Here is a 5,627-nt window from a genome sequence, read left to right on the forward strand (position 1 = left end):
CGCCGATGAAGGTGCGGTTACGGACGCGTGTGATTTCGAGCCAACTCTGCGCGTGAGGTCAGCTAATCAGTTGATGACCTGTGGTGGCCCAGAGAGGTGGCGAGCCAAAATTGGGTCACGTGTGACCATTACATGGCGGTAAGCTCCGTGGCTGGGGACGAGCCGAAGCAGCAGGAAATGGAATACAGCGAGCCAAAGCGTCGGACGCAAATGATCCAGGAGGAGGAAGGGAGAAACTTTATTCAGAGAGAAAAAAAAATTGAAATGCAGGAAGTTTGGTCGGGCCCTCAGTCCAGGGCTCCGCTGGCACGAGCGGCTCGCTGGACCTGGTCAAGCAAAGCTATTTGGCTCTGCTTGTACTCGTCCGCAAGCCATGCCTCCCACTGCCTGTGAAACATGTGTGGTTGCTTCGTGATGTGTGGGCTGTCGATGTGTGTGGGCCTCTGGGTGCACTCCCATGTTATGTGGCTGAGTGTTGGTACTTGTGAACAGCATGGACAGGTGTCTTTATATCTTGCGGGATATATTCTACTTAGATGGTACAAATTGGGAAAGCTATTGGTTTGTATGCGTCTACAATCCCTGCTTTGCTGGCTATCCAAGTCCTTATGTGGAAGCCCATATTCCTTTCGTTGCTTCCTTTGTTGGAGGAGGATGTCACGCGAATTGGAAAGAGGTTCAATGTCGTGGCCTGCCGTCGCTTGGTTGGTGATGCCTCACTATACGGTCTGCCACGACGTTCCCCTCCAAACCTTCGTGAGCAGGACACCATATAATGTAATGGTCTCCTGTTATGGGTTTATTTGAAAATTTATACGCTATTTTAGGTAGCGTTCCTCGGAGAAACATTCGGCATGCCGCCTCTGAATCGGAGAGCACAACCACTGATTCTCCCCTGATTTCTGCGTTGGATATGGCTATGGCTATTGCTGCCGCCTCTGCCACTCGTGTGAAACAAGTTTTAACCGACGCCATTTTGGTGTGATTTTGTGCTACAATTGCCACTACATGTGACCCTCTGCTCGCTTTACTTACGTCTGTAAAGACGGCTTCTCAGCTATTCTGAAATGCTGCGTAAGGAGTCTGCTCTCGCTTTCCTCCTTCCTGCGTGATACGTCGGATGCATATTTCTGGGAATAGGCGCTACAGTTAAATGTGTGCGTTTTTCCGCATCTATTAGCACCGTTTCCTCGTCACAATATAACGGTCGCAATGTATATCCCATCTTTTCCAGAATTCTTCTCCCATGATAGCTTGAATTGAGCCTTTCCTTTTGAGATAAAAGCACCGCATTCGCATACTCCTCAAAGGTATTGTATATGCCCAATTTCTCTACCCTCTCGGTTTTGGCATTTTCCGGAATCCCCAATGCTGCTTTGAATGCTTTCCTTATTATTGTGTTTATTTGCTTTGTCTCCTGGTTTGTCTTTGTCTGGTACGGTAGCGCGTACGTAACTCGGCTGATCACAAATGCATGAACTAGTGCAATGGTTTCTTTCTCCTCTAGTCCCATTTCGCTATTTGCTATCCGCCTGATCATCCGGGCCACATTCGCCGTGGTTCCCCGTAGCCTTTGTAGTGTGTGTGACGTTCCCGAATTTCCTTGTATCCACATGCCAAGCACGCGTGTTACATCTGCCTCCCTGATTTGTCTCCCATCCAGCAGTACTGCTACCGGTATTAAGTCCTTTTTCTTTGCGTATCTTGCCCTAATTCTAACCATTTCAGTTTTTTCCGGCGAGCATTGCATTCCTGCAGCTGTCACGAAAGCTTGTATTTTATCTACTGCCTCCTGGAGGGCGTTTTCTTTGTCCGCATAAGAGCCACCCTTTGTCCATAAGGTGACATCGTCTGCGTAAAGAGCTGCTCCTAGACCTTTTATATTTTCCAGCTCACATGCGAGCTTTCTCAGGCCGATATTAAATAGTATCGGGGATAGCATGGCTCCCTGGGGGGTGCCTCTATTTGGGTAATCGAAGGTTTCAGATGTAACCGAGCCTAAAGAAATGGTAGCTTTCCTGCTTGTCAGAAATGACCGGACATACTCATATATTCGTTGGCCGCAGTTAATCGATTCGAGGCCTTCCATTATCACCTTGTGTGACATTGTATCGAATGCTTTCTTGATATCTAGTGCTAGTACGAATTCGTCGCTTGAACCTCTGTTTGGGTTCATGACGTCATTTTGCAACAGCAGGAAAACATCCTGGGCCGATACATGTGGTCGGAAACCGAACATATTCACCGGTAGCAGACCCTCTCTCTCTACATAGTCTGTCAATCTAGTCAATATTGTTTTTTCAAAAAGCTTACCCAAGCATGAGGTAAGGGAGATTGGTCGGAGGTTCTTAATATCTCTTGGTTTCCCTGGTTTTGGTATTAACATGATGTTTGAGTCCTTCCATTCTACTGGAAGGTTTCCTCCATCTACCCATACCTTTTCATTGAAGAAATCCGTGATTCGTCGAAGGGCCGCATCACTCAAATTTCTAAGCATAGAGTTTGTTATTTTGTCTCGTCCTGGGGCGGTATTCTTTTTGAAAGACTGGGCCGCCGCATAAACCTCTTCAAATGTTATGGGAGCGTCTAACTCTGGTTGTTCTTTTCCTGCATATTTGCCATGTACCACTTCACATGCGTCTTGTCCGACATATAATTTCTTGACTTCGTAGATAAGTGCGTCATCGTTACCTTTAAATTCATTCTCCAGAATTCTTAAAGCCCTGTTCGTCATTGTTTTTGTTGCCCCTGGATCGATCATACTCCTCAGGATGTGCCAGGTCTTTTTGGTTCCTAACGTCCCTCTAAGTGAGTTACTAAATTGCCTCAAGTTATTGTTATTTAGTTGACGTGCGTAGTCATTGGCTTCCTCTGACAACTGAGCTATCCTTATCTTCAATTTGCAATTAAGCGTTTGCTTCCGCCATCGCTTTGTGAGGCTTCTCCGCGCGTCCCACAAATGTAGCAGGTGCTTGTCGACTGCTGGGATTTCCACGCTTGTTTCTATTTCCTTTGTCACTTTCCTGTGTGCCTCCTTTATCTGTGTCACCCAGTTACCTAGATCTATTATTTCCCTTTGGTCTCCTACGTTCTCCCTAAATTTGTTCCAATCAGATATTGTCGCTTTCCCCATTCTTCTTGTCGTGGCGGCATTAATAGTTATTCCGAGAATGTAGTGGTCGCTTCCCAAGTTTTCTCCGAGGTGCGCCGATGAGACGTTTCCTTCAGAATTTGTAAACGTTAAGTCCGGTGACGTGTCTTTTGTTAAGCTATTCCCGACCCGTGTCGGTAGGTCTGGTTGTGTAAGTTGGCAGAGATCATACCGTTCAACAAGGTCTACAAGGAGTTTGCCCTTAGGGCTGTCCTGCTTATATCCCCAATTTCTGTGTGGCGCATTAAAATCCCCCATGATAACTAACCTGTCTTTCTCTTTCAATAAACCCATCGCATGTGCTATAATGTTCTCAAAGTCGGCTCGTCTCTCCTTAGGTGGGCTATATATATTAACCCCCACTGTTTTTGGTCCTCCACGTTTTTTGGGCCACACTGTTATTATCTGGTGTTGCACTGCCTCATTGCTCACGTAGCTGACACTCAATGCGATATCTTCTTTGGTAAATGTCGCCACTTGTGGGTACTTTGGGTTAACATGTCTTATGTACCCTCTCAGATTTATCTGAAATTTGCCTACTTCCTGAAAGCAGATTATATCAGGAGGGATTGGAGATGCTCCAATAAATTGTTTGAAATTTTCAAGTTTTGTTCTCAATGAGCAGCAGTTCCACTGCCATATTTCCGTTTGCTCGGTCTTTTTATTGTTACGGTGTCTAGCCATGATTGGTATTCTCGGAATCTGTTATTCCACTTTCTTTAGGTTGTCTGGTGGGGGCACCCGGGCTCTGACAAGATCTCTTGCGAGGATTCTGCGCCTGACTCAAGTCGCTTATGGTGCGTTCCATCTTGCCTAGTTTGGCAAAAACAAGTTGCATTTGTTGAACTAGGAACGCTATCGGCGGTGTTTGTGGTGGTTGCGTTTCCACGGGCTGCGCAACGGGCTGCGAGACAACAGGTGTGCTCGCCGGGCTTTGTGTGTTGCTCGACTGGTTTAGTAGTGACTCCAGGCGCGCCATTCGAGACTTGACCTCCTGTAGTTCTGTTCTAAGTTGTCTGTTTTCAGCTACTACCCACTTGTATTCTGGGTGTTCTGTGATCGTTGGTGTAACGGGTTTATGTTTGGTAGTGGGAGATACGGCTTGCGCATAGCTTACCGCGTCCGCCTGTGGGTTGCTATGTGCAGAACACGCCCCCGGTGGCTTGCTTCTCGGAAGGGCTTGCGCGTTCGGATTGTCCTGGGAGATTGCTCTCGGCGTCGAAGTCGACTTTGGATGCCGCTGTCCTGGTTGTCCTGTCTCCACGGCGCGGTTTTTCGACGGCGTGCGGGTTCTGGAACGGCTCTTTCGGGTCCCGCCTCGTCCGCACTCCCATTCTGATTCCTCTTCCTCCGACTGAAACCAGCGAGGGGCTGGCTTGTGTGGTTTTTTGGGTGGTTTCGCTGCTTGCTTGCGAATAGGCTTGAGGCGTTTCAGACCACTGCGGTCTCCAGTGATATGGTTTCCCGTGCAAATTGCGCATGTCGGAGTGCAATTGTGGTTTACTTCGGGGTTGCGCATTCCACAGTTATGGCACACGGGTGAGTCTGGCTGCGGACACACGTCGGTGCGGTGGCCAACCGCCCCACACGCTCGGCAGAATTGGACGGTGTTACGAAAAGGAATACACTCCTTCTCACCTCCTCTGTAGTAAACATATCTTGGTAGAATGTCCCCGAAGAAAGTCAAGACGGCACTCTGAGAGTCTCCCAACATCCGAGCGTCGACCAGCGTCACGCTATGGGTGCGAAAACGGATGCTCGCTTTGATGGTCTCAGACGGGGTGTGCGGCTCTATACCGTGAATAACACCTTTTTTGGTTCCTTCACCTGCCGTAACGTAGACGTTGACCGGGTGTGGTCTTCCGTTGATATTCAAAGACGTGACGCCTCTCATCGCCATCGCGACGGTCGTGTCTGGAGTCGACGCTAGCGCAATGTTGGACCCCGGTCGGATGCGGAGAATAAACTGATCCCACCTGACTTTTCCTTGGCAAGCCTCCACTATAGCGTCGGAGATCGCTTGGGTGGTCACATTCTTCAGAGGCAGTCCCTGATGAGGTCGGAAGACTACTTTCAGATCGTCCTTGGGTAGTGCTGGGGGCCTCCGTCTTGTAGGTCGACCCCGGCGCTTTGGCTGGTTGTCCGTCGTAGGTCTGCTGCCTGCGGAGAAGTCCCCTCCTTGTTGAAATTTCCGCTCCTTCGCCTGTTTCTTCTTCACTCTGAGCGATTGGGATATTTGCCATCCCTCCTCTGTGCGGTCTGTCTTCGTTGGGGCGGAAAAATCTGCGGCGGCGTGCGTGGACGCCGCGTTGCAGTTCCCAGGCAGTGCTGCTTCATCCCGGTTTTGCGCGGCAAAGTCCATGACTTCTTCACCCAAACCTGGTTCGGATTGTCGTACGGACGCTGTTTGCGACTCCCCAGTCGAGTTCATAGCCGTCAGCAACCGCGGCAACGCCGTGGTTGTCGTCTTCAGGCG

Source organism: Rhipicephalus microplus, chromosome 6 (assembly GCF_043290135.1).
Source record: "Rhipicephalus microplus isolate Deutch F79 chromosome 6, USDA_Rmic, whole genome shotgun sequence".
Classification (NCBI taxonomy): domain Eukaryota; kingdom Metazoa; phylum Arthropoda; class Arachnida; order Ixodida; family Ixodidae; genus Rhipicephalus; species Rhipicephalus microplus.